The 16798-nt window shown below is 39.3% G+C and overlaps 1 protein-coding gene and 1 non-coding gene across 2 annotated transcripts in view; both read left to right on the top strand.

The window, feature by feature from the left end:
- The first annotated feature begins 6067 nt into the window (after window positions 1-6067).
- EBPL (EBP like) overlaps window positions 6068-16798 on the top strand; it is a 550113-nt gene continuing 539382 nt past the window's right edge. The window contains exon 1 of the mRNA XM_049778854.1: window positions 6068-6078. The gene's annotated coding sequence lies outside the window, so the exon portion shown is untranslated. The remainder of the gene's footprint in view (window positions 6079-16798) is intronic.
- LOC126016470 (small nucleolar RNA SNORA22) lies at window positions 7436-7565 on the top strand. The gene has a single exon (XR_007498269.1). It is a non-coding gene; the product is annotated as a small nucleolar RNA SNORA22 (small nucleolar RNA).

Raw genomic sequence — 16798 nt, 5'->3', positions numbered from 1 at the left:
GAGAGGACAAAAGAAAAATAAGTAAATATAGTAAAAAAATAAAAAACATTTAAAAAATTAATCAAATAAAAGAGATTGGGCTGGTGCATCCGAGTTGGGAGGTTTTCCCAGTTTCTAGGCATTAAATGAAGTTCTAAGTATTTGTAATAAGGAATAATGACTTTGGGTTACACATTTAATTTTACAGTGATTAATTTTTTACTATGTATTAAAATAGATATATTTTTCAAGATCATAAACAGAATAGTATTGGTTTACATATATGTCCAATTCTAATTTTTCTTTCACTGTATGGAAAAATTAGTTTGTACTTTTTTTATTAAATATATTTTTTATTTAAGTAACATGATCATATTTGGGTTACAGTCATAACCAGGACACCCCCCTTCACCAGTGCAACATTACCCCCTCCCCCCTTCCCATCCCCTGCCTGTTTTCGAGACAGGCATTCTACTACAGTAATTTGTTTTTAAGTTCAGTAAGTTGTATTTCTTTTCCTTAAAGGATAAGAGTAAAAAAATATAGTAAAGGTGTGATAGTGGCAATCGCCAATGTTTGCATAGGTCCAGAAAAATGGAGAAAATGGGGAAAAAAAATCCTTGACCTGATTACAAAAAGGCCTCACCCCAGAAGTTTATTGGCATAAGACAGACTCTGGGTTCCAGGCATACCAGTCTATCCAACTCCAGTCATTCTCAAGGTCCCAGTGAAACTTTTTCACACTTTACCTATAGTTGGTATCAGACTTTCATATTTAAAGACTCTGGATTCTGTGCATTTCTTTCATCGATGTCAGGCTGATGTGGAGCATCCTCTAGTTTCAGCATATCATTAAATGCAGAGCGATCTGCTCTGCATGCAGACTGTTGCTGAGTCACCTGGGTGTTGGGAGTACTCTTTGGAGTCAGTCAATGCCAAAGCAGTGGTAGGTCTTCTCTGGTAGAGGCTTCGATCCTGGAAATGTTAAAGACAATTGTGGTTGTTTCCATAGTTCAGGTGTGTGTGGGCGATGCCCATTCTTCTGAGGCCTCAGCCAAATCATTATGCCAATGTTCAGGGTAAAAGGCCTAATTACATTACCAAATTTGTGTTCCCATCTCTGTTAGATGAGAACTTGTTTGTATGTGTATTATTTTCCCATTTTAATGTGCCTATGCAAAGGAGAAGCAATGCCACAAGATATTGTTGGTGCATCTGGTAGCCAATGAATAAAGTCTAACATTTCCCGTAACTTGGTATAAACGTGAAATCTACACAGAGTTACTCTTCTACCAGTATTGCTTATAAAACAGATCTCATAGGGGGAAAATCAAGCAATCAAATAATTAATCTAGTGGGCAAAATTGTCACAAATAAGAATATTTGAAAAGAGTTATAGATGTTAAGGGAATACATCTGAGATATACAAAAAAGATACATGTGATCCTTTTATGTTTTAAAAAGAAAAAAAAGAGAAAACAAGGGTATTTGAAAACAACAGGTGATAGTTGAATTTGTGACATGTTTTGCAGAATTACGGAACCCTATATTGTCCTTGAACTAGGGGTTATGCTGAAGCTGATTCCGGTATCATGCAACAGTCCATAGTTTGATGGGGACATAAGGGGCCACCAAGCATGGGTCAACAGGCATGTTGATCGTAGTTGTTTGTGTAGGCAAGAGCTGGGGACCGAGAGGGTGTCATTCAATGAGGAGCTGGATGGTGGTGTTGGGCAGAAGGTCAGTCTTGGTGTCTATCAAATAAGGAACTGAGGATAAGGAGGGGTGAATAAGGGGAAGATACTGGTTCAGGGTTTGGGTATGAGGAGGTAGGAGAGACAAAGGGGTGAGGGGAGAGGCAATACATAATAGACTAGACAATAAAGGTCAATTTGAGTGTTTTGTCAGAATCTTGAGCATCCTGATTCTATTCCTAGGAGCAGTCTAGGATCAGGAACGTTTTTGGATAATGATTAAAAAGTATATTTGTTGTGCGGGCACATGAAAAATAATATTACTAGCAAGCAAAACAGGGGGTCCAATATACATAGAAGAGGGGATTCCCTCCTCAGCCCGCCCCCCAGGGCCCGAGTTGCCAGGGACGGCCATGAAGACCCGCCTGGTGTGGGGGGGGGCCAGTCTCCTGGACCAAGTGTTCAGCCCAGGAGATCTGTTGCCCGCTGTCCGACCAGCGATCCTAACATACCAGAAAAACAGAGGGACGGCTTTTCTGGCATGTGTGCTCTGCTGGGTCCAATTGCGAGCTCCCTCTCCAGTTTGAAAATTGAAAAGAAGGAGTTTCCCTCCTCCAACTGCCCCCCAGGGCCCGAGTTGCCAGGGACGGCTATGAAGACCCGCCTGGTGTGGGGGGCTTTGGGACATTTTTAATACTGCTCTGACACCAACATGCACCAGTTTTGATATGACATCCTGACAATAAAGAAATGGCAACAACTTGGTCTAAAAGCAGGTTGTCTTACCTCACCTCCTAACTATAAGATAAAATCAGAATATATGTCATCCTTTGTTTGTACAAAAGCCAAGTTTGCTATCTACAGAAGACTTACTGTGACAACCATGACTGGGCAAAACTTATCCTGGGACTAATAAAAAAGACCCTAATCTAGGCCTTGACTTATGATCTGTACAACAACCAAGATCTCTAATTCCAGAGGTCTGACTGAGATCTGCAACTAAGCAGATCTTCTAAAAACATAATGAAAGACTCTATCCTATGCTATTCTATGCTTCGTCCTAGGATCTGGGCAAATACCAAGACCACCAACTACAGAAGATTGATTAAAACAACAGTGATGAAACAGAACTTCTAGAACCGTAAAGAAAGACTTCATCCTAGGCTCCATCCTTTGACCTGTGCAAATACCAAGATCTTTAGCTACAGAGGCCTGATTTTATCATCCACAATGGAGTGGAAAGTTTCCAGACACCACAAAAGGACCTAGGGAAGAGTAAAAGAACATGTACGGAGCCTGTAGTTATTCTCATGATAGTATACTTCAAGGGCAGAGAAACCCTGTATCTCTTAGGCCAAGAAAATTCCCTTTCTAATTTCCCCAAAATTTACTGTGTCTATGCAAAAATAAATAAAACTCAAATTATTTGAGGGGGGTCGTTATTGTTGTTGATTCCCCCCCTCATGGGTTATTTATTTATTTTTTGTGGTTTTTTTGTTTTTATTTCAGGACTGTGGTTATTGTGTGATTGTTGTCCTTATTGCTGTGGTGCTTTTCAAGTCTTTTGTTTGATATTTTTGTATTGTTATGTTTTTCTTCCTTTTTCCCTTTCATCTGTTAAATTGATATTTATAGCCTCTAGAAGGACTCCTCCCATTTTTTGCTTGTTTGATTTTTACCCCCATTTTATTTTTCTTTCTTTTTCTCTTCTTTCCTTCAAACAGAACCACATAAATTGAAGCATCTTGTTCCACCTCACAAATTGAGGGAGAAATAACGGAGGGTACCAACACCAAACAGTCATATGGACATTAAGTAGAAATAAAAAAATGATTAAACCCGAACACCAAATCCAAAACCAACGACAACAGAATCGATACCCAATCTACAACAAGCTAGACACAAAGGGGACCACTTATACTAGCAGTTCAGGGGGTAAAGGAGGGAGATATGGGATGCATGCTGGAAAAAAAGGTGGAGGGAGGACAACATTGGTGGTAGGAATGCCCCTGATTCAATGTCGCTATGTACCTAAAATATTACTCTGAAAAATTTGTAATCCACTTTGGTCAAAATAAAATTTTAAAAAAGGGGGGGGGCAAGGGGAGTATATTGGAGGAACCATTATATTCCTAAAACTCAACTATGAATATGTAAACTATGGTGCTTTACTAAAACATAAATTTAAATATATATAATTTAAATGAAACAACAAAAGAAAATTTTAAATAGATTTTCAATGTGCCTACAAAAAGTTAGTCTACTAATATATTCAGAATAATCTATTAAAATGAAATAAATATTTGATAATGATTATAAAAGTGTAAAAAATAGAATTTATATTGGAATAGAATTCACATTTGTGAAAAGATTACTAATCAGAGTAATCTGATTGTTAACAGAGTAATCTCTGATTAGGTAATAAATGGTTTCTCATTTATTTATCAACTATTAGTTAAAATATACTTGTTGGGGACTGACTTGTTTGAGGTCATTTTGCTATTCTTTCTGCCATAATCCAGCCTTTCACCTAAAGGCTACATGCAGTCTTGCTGTAAGTTCTTGGGCCAAAGAGAAAGGAAAATGCAGCTGCAAAGTATAATTAATCTTTTAGCCCGGAGGAGAGCAACACAGCCCAGTACCATTCCCAGAAAAGAGGCCTTACTCCCTTAACCATATCCCTGAGTTTACAAGACATTCATTATTGTGTATATGCTACATTGTCTGTTCAAGATCACTGAGGCAAGCACATCTTGCACCACCTCCTGATAGTCAAGCAATTAGGAATGCAGCTAGAAGGTCACAAGATGTTTCCATGGATTCTGCAAGAAGTATTGCCCACTTGCCTTATTTGGAATAATGAAGTAATTTTCATGCCAAAAGTGTGATTGACATCACCCTTGTACTGCCCCCTTCTCCTTCTCTATATAAGAAGGAGCTGTAGCCAAATAAAGTTGCCCTTGAGCAGTGAGACATTGCCTTGGGTCTTTATTATTAACCTCTCTCAGATTTTTACAGGTGTGGTTGTTCTTCTACCTAGCAAAATAGGAGTGCGGTTGTCTGAGAAGTCTTCCCAGCTAATTCCTGCTGGCCGGGCCCCCCTGGGGGGCTTCAGGACCCCGCATTTTGGCGCCCAACGCTGGGCTCGAAGACCACCGCCACACTCCGAACGACTACGGGTCGGCGAGTCCGGAGCTGTTTCGTAAATCGCAGGATATACCCCATCCGGGTAGGCGTTGAAACGAGTTAGCCTTAATCAAATATTTAAACTGCAGTTTTTTCAGTCGTTCTGATCACCGCCCCTGATTGGCTCTTGGGGCTTCGCCCGTTGGCTTCACTTCCATGGGTGTTTTCATTGAGTACTGAACTTAAATTCATTATTGATATTCAGTCTGAGTTGAAAGCCAGACATGTAGAGGTTACCAAAAAGAATATTTGTAATTTTCTTATGTTTATTCATAATGTATGTCATTGGTTTATTATTACCTGTCCAGAAATTGTTGCGTCCACTTGGGACAAAGTAGGACATGAAATGAGTGATTATTTTGTAAATAATGATGATTCACAGAAGGAAAAAATTATGTTCCAATATTGGAGCCTGTTAAGAGATATCATTGTAACTAAAAATGCCGGAACCGCCAAAGACATCATCCATGCCGTTGAATCTCATGTACAACAAGTCTCCCGTGAGTGTTCCAGGACTCCCTCTCGTTCTAATTCTGTCTCTCATCTCCCTTCTCCCTCTGAGAATACTTCCCCTTGTCCTCCCTCCACCACTGATTCTTCTACCTTTGTCTCCAAAGTAACTAATGCTCTTAAAGATCTCTCTAATGCTTCTCATTTATATCCCTCCCTTACTTCTGTCCATGCTTCTGCTCTATGCACCCAGACCCCTACAGAAGAGGCCGCTGCACCCTCTGTGCAAAATCCTAAACAGCCCTTCACTTCCCTAGCTTCAGCTCCGTCCCTGTTCCACCAAAACCTTTACTCACCTACACCCCAAACTACACCGCCCCCCCTCCTCTACTTTACCCTCACCACCCTCCCCTCCTTAGCCAGCAATTGCAACAATACAAAGCCTTTAATTGGAAAAGCCTCAAAGAGCCGTTTCAAGCCGTAACCTCCTATGGCCCCCAAGCCCCTTACACGCTCTCCTGCTTAGAATCTAAAAGCTGAACTCTTTGTCTCTTGAGAAGTTAACTTTTTTTTTTCCATTGCAAAGCCCCTGCAAATAGGCAGGAATCCTAATCTCTAAGCTCTTATAGCTGGCCTCGCCTCTTTTCATACCTTAAAGGTACAGCACACACTTTCCAGGTCCCAGCTTGCCAACATGGCTCTTGCTGCCCTCCATGCCTGGAAGTCGCTCCCCAGAGCCAGCATTCCAGCAGCTCCCCCACACCGGCAACAAACTGTTGCTGCTTTCTCCCTCCCCCCCCCCTTTTTCTGACTTGAGTTCCCAACTCACCACAATTACATCCATGGTCTCTCACCTCTCTAACAAACTTGATAATGCTCTTGGCTCAAAAACCAGCGCTACCTTTCCTGTCTTTCTCCCTAATGGAGAAAGTCTTCCCCCGCCTGCTCAGCAGCCTCCACCGCGGAGAACGCTCAGTCCCTAACCATGGCAGATTCCCTCCTCTCACCGCTCCCCCTCTTAAAGCTATAGAAATGAAACTACTTGGCCAAATTAAAAATCTTAAACAAATCTTAAGCCTTCAAAAACAGGCTGCTTCTCTTGATTCACAGGTTTCTGCCCTTCAGGCGTTTCCCCCCCTCCTAAATCTATAGTTGTCTGTCCTCTGCCCACTGAATTCTACGGCCAGGCCCCCCCTCTTGAGAATTCAAAGGAACAAACTAATAAAAATCAGGCTGAGTGCCATAAAACAGAAACTGCTGCAGTGCCTACAAAAAATTCTAACGGCACAGTGAGCAGGATAATTACAAAGTATCATCTGCTAAGCCATAAAACCTTGCAATATCTACACTTTGCTGTTAAAACTTCTGAGCCTAATGTACCCTTTACTTTGCTCAAACCAATCCTCAGCCTCCTTCAGCCTCTTTCCTGCCAGCCTTGGGAAACAGCCAGCTCAAGCCCTGCCACTCCCACCTTAAGCCTTCCAATTCACCTTGAAATACCCAATCTTTGTTATTCAAAAGAAATCTGAAAAGTAGCATCTCTTGCATATTCTCAAATCAATTAATAAAACCATGATCCCCATGGTGCTTTTGCAACCCAGACTCCCCTCTTCAGTTGCCATTCCCTCTAATTCCAATAAATTAGTAATTAATCTTAAAAGATTGCTTTTTTTTTCCTATATATCATTACACCCTGCTAACTGTAAATAATTTGCCTCTAACCTTCCTGCTGTTAACTGTGCTAGCCCCTCCCCAAGTTATCAGTGAAAAACTCTGCTTCACCTTGTCAGCCCTACACTTCGTCAAATATGTGTTATTAGGTTTAGTGCATTAAGTAGTGTAAAGTAATTATTAAAACATTAAAAAGCAACAGGAAGATAAGAGCAATAAACTTTTTTTTTGCATCCTCAGAAAATTTTAGAGCAAGGTCATAATTCTGTCACTTTACAGATAACAAAATGTTGGTAAAAGAAAAACTTCTTTGTGTTTTAAAATCCAAACGAACACAAAAGTGTTAAATTTAAATCTTATATTTCTATTAAAAGTTTTATTTTAATTTTTAAAATATTTACAAAATTATGTCAAAAATAATGTGGTTAGCCTTTTTAAACAATATAGTTAATTTAATGCACAGTGAACACCTAGGTGTGCTTTATAATACCCTTAGTTTTAACTTTGTGCTACAGCAATGGTTGTTCTTTATTTCTGCATTGAAAGAACTATTATTTTAAGTGCATTCAAAATATCAGCACATTATATAAATCTGTATATTTGTGTCGCAGTGAAAAAATAATATTAATAAAAAATATATTATATATAATTTTATAAGTAATATATAAAAGTAACTAAACTTTATAAGCAAATTAACTAATATTAAACATAATTTTAGTCTTAAGTTCTAGGTGTGTAAATGTATCCAATGTCTTTAACTATATTTTATAATAATCTAAGCATTTAGTTAATTTAGTATATAATATTTTTTACAAATTATTCACATAAAGTCTTCATAGTAAAAACAGTTGTTTGTATTTTTAAAATCAGTTTTTATACCTTTAATAATCATAGTTCATGCTATTGTGTTTAATCATAAAAATTTTAACACTTTATTGCAGCTGTCTTACTGTTCTACTGCAAAACCAATTTAAATAAAACCTATTCATTTACAGCAAATGATTTCATACTTCAGAGTGAAGACTCCTTCTACAGTACTCATTAACCATTTTACTTAATGTTTTAAACTTCAAATTAAAATTGTTTTAAAAATGTTTTGTGTTAAATCTAAACCTTAAAATTTATTTTCAGCAAAGTTCCACTCCATCTACATTAAGTACTTCTCAAAACTAAAAAAGTTTTTCTACAAAATTTTTTTTTCTTCTCACAAACATGCTAGCTAAATATTTAAAAGCGCTTGTCAATTTTTTATAAATAAGTCTTAAATCAATCCTTTTGTCTGTTTATGTGTCTGTTGTGATGAATGAAAGTGGCCACAAGTGTAAAATGTTCTGTTTAGTGTTGTTTTGTTTTGTCTGTTTATTTGTTATCTCTACATTTTATAATAATACAATTTTTAAAGCCTTATCCATTTTTCAAATTTCAATTAATTTTTTCAACCTGGTTCAGTCTGGTCAGTTCACAAACTGGCATCTTGCAACTAAAAATCATGTGTTAAAAATTATGTATTAAGCTAGCTTTGTCCTTCTAAGAACATGGCGGAAAGTGTGAGGGATGGCAAACCCCAAATTTCTCAATGGCCATCGGGGATAACTTTTCCCTGGAGAATTTCTGGACTTTGCCGTCACCCGGCTTTCCTGTTATGTGTAAATTCAGGCCTATATAATATGTATTTATAGCTAAAAAATAGCATCTAGCTTTAAAATAATAACTAAAAAGTTTAAAAAAAAATCATTTAGGTTCAGTTTAAAAGTTTTTAAAAAAATTGGCAATTGTTAATTATAAAAATTTTTTGAATGCTGAAGTCTAACAAAAAATTTCCGCAGCCTTCCACAGTCCTGTCTTCATCCACTTCAAAAAAGCCTGTCACCCCTCCTGCCAGCCGCCTTTCCTGCAAACCTGTTTCTGACGGACTCCACCTTTGACAATGCTGAATTAAGCACTCTGCCTAGCTGCCTTAAATGCCCACCATTGCAACCAACAACCTCCATTGCAAACAAGTCACGGTCGTAAAACTTTGCTTACTCAAACCATATATGTGCCCGCCTGTTCAACAATCACACATTTGCAATCAAACCATTATTGTTAACAACTCTTCCATCTTCATTGAAGCCCCCAACTCCACTTATTTTGTTTGCTCCACTAAATTTTCTCCCCATATTGTTACTGAAATGTTTCTTGCTTATCATAATTATTATGTTTTAGCTTTGTTAAAGCCTACATTAACCATCAAACCTGTTGGTCCGGTTTCCACCTTGAACCTCATCCTGCAAATGGTCAATGCCTCTGCCCAAGCGCTCTCCAACACCAGCTATGAACACTGTTGAATCTGCAATTCACCGGTTTCGCCGTTTTACGAAAGCATCACAACGTTTGAACCTCCTATCTACACCAATGACTCTAAACTTCTTCTCTGGAAAGTTCAGCCTCAACGTCATTAACTCACTATTAGGCAAGTTGTAAGCTACGAACTCTGCCTTCTGGCCCATCCTCCTCCTCTCAAGTTATTTTAAATATTATAAATGCCTCTGCTCTAGCCCTCACAGACCCATATTATGAACACTGTTAGCTTAGCTTCTCTCCTCAACCCCTACGATACTGTTAGTTCCCTTGCTGATGTAGTTCTTCAAAATCGTCGTACTTTATATTTTGCCCTTATAAAGGAAGGGGGAGTCTGTGTGGCCCTTAAAGAACTATGCTGTGTATTTAAAGACAAATCTGGATTAGTTAGGGATAGTGTTCTACGTATTGGTAATGGTATGAAGAAGTTCCAGAAACGTTTTGACCAAGAACAAGGTTGGTAACAGGGTTGGTTTTTCTCTTCTCCTTGGATACATACATTACTGTCCACTATTTTGGGCCCTCTTATTAGCCTCATGCTGCTCCTTTCCTTTGACCCATGGGCTTTCCGCAAACTTACTGCCCTTGTTAAAAACCAAGTAAATGAGACGGCAAAAACCTCTGTTCAAGTTCACTACCAACAGTTAACCCAACGTGACTCCTGTGAAAACTTGGCTATTGTCACCAAGCCGCCCTTCCAGCCACTAAGTTTTCAGGAGATAAAGCGCATAGCTAACAAACGGAGCTCGCTCCGGTACTTGTGCTCTCGGCTGTGAAGATACCTACGACGGGATTAGCAAGGTCCCAGTTAGGACACGGCCCTAAAAGGCTACAACACATAATTCGGATCTCTGTGCACACCCACGGCGCTTGTAGCCACCTTTTAAATGCGGCTTTGGCCGTGTCCGACCTGGTCAAACCTTGTAGCCTAAGACACGGTTCTTCCACCCGCTCACGACTTTCCTTCTTTTATTAGAAGAGAAAGGGGGAGATGTTGGGGACTGACTTGTTTGAGGTCATTTTGCTATTCTTTCTGCCATAATCCAGCCTTTCACCTAAAGGCTACATGCAGTCTTGCTGTAAGTTCTTGGGCCAAAGAGAAAGGAAAATGCAGCTGCAAAGTATAATTAATCTTTTAGCTCGGAGGAGAGCAACACAGCCCAGTACCATTCCCAGAAAAGAGGCCTTACTCCCTTAACCATATCCCTGAGTTTACAAGACATTCATTATTGTGTATATGCTACATTGTCTGTTCAAGATCACTGAGGCAAGCACATCTTGCACCACCTCCTGATAGTCAAGCAATTAGGAATGCAGCTAGAAGGTCACAAGATGTTTCCATGGATTCTGCAAGAAGTATTGCCCACTTGCCTTATTTGGAATAATGAAGTAATTTTCATGCCAAAAGTGTGATTGACATCACCCTTGTACTGCCCCCTTCTCCTTCTCTATATAAGAAGGAGCTGTAGCCAAATAAAGTTGCCCTTGAGCAGTGAGACATTGCCTTGGGTCTTTATTATTAACCTCTCTCAGATTTTTACAGGTGTGGTTGTTCTTCTACCTAGCAAAATAGGAGTGCGGTTGTCTGAGAAGTCTTCCCAGCTAATTCCTGCTGGCCGGGCCCCCCTGGGGGGCTTCAGGACCCCGCATATACTAAAGCCAGATAATATTCTATATACAATGTGATAATTCACCCAATGAGATTTTAGCATAGATTGATAGTTGTAAAAGTGTAAAATGTAAAAGTGTATACATATTTATTTGAATAAATTCACTGAGACAGCTGTAAAAATGATCACTAACCTATTATTATTATAAATGTTTTGTTGTTTTTTTATACTTCCTATACTATTGGAACATTTTTACAATAAAGAGATACCACTTTTACAATATAAAATATTAGATTATATTTATTTTGAAGAAATAAAAGTAATTATTGGTATAATGTAATTATATTAATATGCAGATGAGAACAACACTACGTAAGTAAAGAAGTCCAGAAATCCATCTGCAGTTCTAAGAAATAAAATACAACAGCAGATGCTTGTCCACAAAGATGAAGTAAATATAGATGAGATACAATGGTCCACAGGACTTAAATACACAATGCAGCTGAGTGTACTCCAACATACTAGTAATGCAGACCAGCAATGTCCCTAAAGATTATAAAACCTAAAAACTAAGAAACAAATCCTACACATGACTTTTCTTTTTCTAATTGAATGTTATTTGTGTGAAACATTGGTCCTTTAACAATTTATAGCATTACTCTTTAATTCGCTTTTCTTTTAAAAGTGATTTCCCAAGGGACCAGAACAATATCCCAGTGGTAGGGTGTTTGCCTTGCACGCAGCTGATTCAGGATGAACCTGAGTTAGATCCCTGGTGTCCCATATGATCCCCCAAAGCAGGAAGCAGGGGGAGGGAGAGGGAGAGAAAGAGAGAGAGAGAGAGAGAGAGAGAGAGAGAGAGAGAGAGAGGTCAAATGTAGCTTTACCACCACTTTCAAACATTTGATTCAAAAAATCAGGTTATAAGGCCAGAATGAGAGCACAGTGGTAGAGTGTTTGCTTTGCACATGGCTGACCCGGGACAGATCCGGGTTTGATCCCTGGCATCCTATATGGTCTCCCAAGCCTATCAGGAGTGATTTCTAAGCATAGAGCCAGGAGTAACTCCTGAGTGCCGCCAGGTGTGGCCCAAAAACCAATAGATAGATGATAGATAGATAGATAGATAGATAGATAGATAGATAGATAGATAGATAGATAGATAGATAGATAGATAGATAGATAGATAGATAGATAGATGATAGATAGATAGATGATTGATAGATAGATAGATGATAGATAGATAGATAGATAGATAGATAGATAGATAGATAGATAGATAGATAGATAGATAGATAGATAGATAGATAGATAGATAGATAGATAGATAGATAGAATCAGTTTATACTCTGGAGGCAGGCTAAAGGTATGGAGGAAAAACTGGGGACCTTAGTGAAGGAAAGTGGATACTTATGATAAAGGGATTAGTGTTGGAATATTTTATGACTAAAGCTTATTAATGAATAACTGTAACTCTATAATTCACAGAGACTAAAAATCTATTTTTTTTTGTTTTTGGGCCACACCCAGTGGTGTTCAGGGGTTACTCCTGGCTGTCTGCTCAGAAATAGCTCCTGGCAGGCACAGGGGACCACATGGGACACCAGGATTCGAACCAACCACCTTGGGTCCTGGATCGGCTGCTTGCAAGGCAAACACCGCTGTGCTATCTCTCCGGGCCCTAAAAAATCTGATTTTTTTAATTTTGAAAAGTGTAAAAGAAATTAGGTTGAGCTGCCAATAGATTTTTTTAAGTATGTTTTGCTTTTATTTCAAGTATTTTTGCTTTTATTTCAAGTTGGGGTTTTTTTTGTTGGTTTTTTGTTTTGTTTTGTTGTTGTTGTTGTTGTTTTTGTTACACCCAGCAGCACTCAGGGATTACTTCTGGCTTTATGCTCAGAAATCACATCTGATATCTACTTCCAAGTTGGAGGGACATTCATCCCAAAGTATGTGTGCACCCCACTATTTATCATAGCACTCAGTATAATAGCCAAGTCTTGGAACCAACCTCGATGTCCAACAACAGATGAGTGGATCATTAAGATGTGGTATCTATACACAATGGAATACTACATGGCAGTCAGAAATGATACAATCACAGACTTTGCAGCAACGTGGATGGACCTAGAACATATTATGTTAAATGAAGCAAGCCAGAAGACGAAAGATAAACACAGAATGATAGCACTATTCTGAAGTACCTAGAATATACACCAGATATATATCCAATACCCCACGATTAAATAACAGGGTGTAACAGGATAGGAACCTCAAACACAGTAATAATCACCATATATTGGGGAGTATAGCCCAAAATAAAGGGGAGAGAAACAACACAAAGCCCGACTATACTTTATATCATAAAGAAACTAGCAACAACAGAAACAGCAGCATAAAGAGAACAGGTATGTAATTATCGTTTTACTACAAAGGCCCATAATAATTTACTAGGGATCATATACAGGAGTACAGGTAAAGATTATGACGGGAACTTACTGAGTCCAATGGAAACACTTCAAAACATTATATTTGAATGCCTTAACCTTACCACATTTAAAATAACCTCTCAGTTTTTCTGTCCATAGGAGTTCCTGGATACAAAGTGTGAACATCCTATGGTGGTACTTCGGTGCTCGGTCACACAAGGCACCATACTCTGCTTGAAGCATGAAAATGGCCAGATAAAACTCTTTAACATACCCTTTATCTCTAGATTATGCCTTCTTTTAGGACCTGAAGCACAGGACCAGCCAGATCACCAAAGTAAAAACCAAGAGCTACAGATGTTTACCACAGGGCCCAAGCATCGAACCCTTTCAACCAAACTAGCATGCCCTTGCTCTTATAGCCTCTCTTCTCATTACTTCTTATTTTTGTTGTTTTTGGTGTTTGATTGTTGGTTTGCTTTGTTTTGTCTTGTTTTTCCTATTCTCTCTTCTTGTCTCCCTCTTCTTCCACCTTCTCCTCCACACTATCAACTCAATCTATGTCAAATAAAAACCACATGGTTACCTCCTCTATAGGAAAGGAATGCTGACATATAGGGTGCTGTGGACAAAATTGAAAAGGGTAAACACCTATATAGATAGACCTCACTAACATAATGATCAGTACTCGAGACACGAAACCTATACATACCCAAAAGTTGAACTATTAGTTTCCTTTCCTTACAAGTACTATACTTAGTACTCAGCACACCTCTTGCATTCCACACCTCTCTACATTAATATACACCTAAGCTAACTTCTATATGTTTATATGTGTGCAGGAGCACACAGAGACAGGAATTCTCCTTAAGGGACAAACCTAACCCACAAACAACTCATACCTATACCCTATGTAACCCCTCCCATATAATATCCCCTCTCCCTCCTCCAGAAATCCGACTATTCCTTCACCCCTCAATCCCACCCCCAATATCCCCACCACACTCTAACTCTTCACCCTCAGCTCTTAATCCACCAGGCACCAAGAAAGACCTCCTACCACAACGAGCCAGTACCCACTACCCAAGTGAAGAGACACCCACTCAAGCTCTCACCTCGTTCCCGGCAAGAAAATATAACCAACACCCCGACAGACTCATGCAGTGTGGCCCTCCTAATCACCTCTCCCTAATGTGGACTGTGGCTTGATACCGGAACTAGCTCCAAAGGACCCCCACTGCAAGAACTCTACCCAAGACCTCCCTGCCTGGACCCCACACCTCACAAGAAAATCTCAAAAGACAAGGGAGAACCCTATTCTTTCATCATAAGTATAGACCTATATAACACTACCCCTTATCCTGTTTCTCCCCAAATGTAAAGTGATCTCCTGTATCACTTTCTCCCCTTTTTCTTTTTTTTTCCCCTTTTCTTTTTTATTCTTGTTAGTTTCTTTTGTTTGTTTTGTCTTGTTTTAGTTTTTTTTTATTTGATTTGATTTGTTTTTGCTTCTTTTGGGTCACTCCTGGCAGCGCTCGGAGGGTGCTCCTGGCTCTATGCTTGGAGAACGTCCCTGGTGGGCAGGGGGGACCATATGGGATGCCGGGTTCTGAGCCACCGCTCTTCTACAGGAAGAACAGACGCCTAATCTCCATGCTATCTCTCCTGGCCCCACTTTATCCCTTTAATTACATCTTTTATTTAATCTTCTTTTTTTAAAAAAGAAACTTTTTTCCCTTTAGATATGGGTGAGCATATATATTCTTAGTTCTTGTCGGGAGTCTGGTTTCTTTTCTCTCCACCCCCCAAATCCACCAGCAATATAATGTAGCACCACTTCCTCCTGCAAACACATATTAAACAAAGGTGAAATTGTACGTATAAAAACAAGCTCTTATCTACTAGGGATAAGAATTCATACTTGTTTACAACACAGGGACATCTCCCACCCTGAATGTATGTCATGTGGAAACAACTTAGGCTCCAGGGAACTAGACATTGACCGTTCAGCCTTAACTCCTGGATCCCAGACATAGATACGACAAAGTTCTCCACAACAGCTCCAGGAACCAAATCCCCTCCAGGGCATTTACAATGCTGCTCTGACACCAACATGAGCCAGTCCTAAATTGATAACCTGACAGTGAGGAAATGGGAACAACTTGATCTAAGAGCAAGTTGTCCTTCCTCATCAGCTATTGATAAGACAAAATCAGAAAACAGGTCACCCTTTGATCTGTGCAAAAGCCAAGATCGCTATATACAGACAACTGGTTGTTGCAACCAAGACTGGACAGTACGCATCCAGGGACCAACAACAACAACAGCAACAAAAAGCTCTAGCCTAGCTTTTGGTATACGATATGTTCAACAAACAAGAGCTCCAATTCCAGAAGTCTGACTGAGACAACCGCAACTGAACGGGTCTTCCGGAAACATAACGAAAGACTTTATCCCAGGCTCCATTCTAGGAGCAACATAAAGACAAGAACACCAACTACAGAAGATGGATTAAAACGACACTGAAGAAACAAAACTGCTAGAACCACAAAGAAAGACTTCATAAACTCCATTCCCTGAGCTGCACAGCCACCAAGATCTCTAGAAACAGAGGTCTGATTTTACCATCCAAGACAAAGCAGAAGTCTTCCACACACCACGAAAGCAGCAAGGGGAGAGTAAATGATCATGCAAGGAGTCTAGAGTTAATCCCATGACAGTATACTTCAGGGGTGGAGAAACCCTGTATCTCCTAGGTCAAGGGAATTCCCTCTACAATATCCCCAATAGTTACTGTGCCTATGCAGGGGGATAAAGAAAAGGAGGGGGGAAAAAAGCACAAAACAATCATTTTTCCACATGTTTATTTATCGATTGATCAATTTTTTTGACGTCTTTATTTTGGTGTGTAGATTACAGTTGATGTCTCCAATATTATTTTATTTTATTTTATTTTGTCTTGTCTTTCTCTTTCTTTTTGCACTCGAGAATGATTTGATTTCAGAACCGAGACTATTGTGTGGTGCCTGTCTTTATTGCTGTAGTGCTCACCGGTTATTTAATTCGATATTTTTTTCTGTATTGTTGTGGTATTTCAATTACCTTTTTCACATCCTCTCTCAAACTGAGGTTGGAAGCCTCTAGAGGGACTCTGCCCATTTTCAGCGTATTTGACTTTTGACTTCTTTTTTTTTTCCTCTTATTTTGTACCCCAATCTATTGCTTTTCTTTCCTTCAAACAAAACCACATACCTTGACTTTTCTAGCTCTGCCTCTTAAATAGAGGGGGAAACAAGGAAGGGTTCCAGGACCAAACAGATATGTGATCACTAATAGTAAGCCAGACAAAGAGGGGTCCGCCTACTCTAGCAACCCCGGGGGGTGATGGTGGAGTATATGGGTTGTAGAAAGGGAACTGGAATGGGGGGAGGACATAGTT

This window comes from Suncus etruscus, chromosome 8, assembly GCF_024139225.1.
Source record: "Suncus etruscus isolate mSunEtr1 chromosome 8, mSunEtr1.pri.cur, whole genome shotgun sequence".
NCBI classification, from domain to species: Eukaryota; Metazoa; Chordata; class Mammalia; order Eulipotyphla; family Soricidae; genus Suncus; species Suncus etruscus.
Note: the sequence above shows the minus strand (reverse complement) of the source record. Positions and strands in the feature narration are given on the sequence as shown.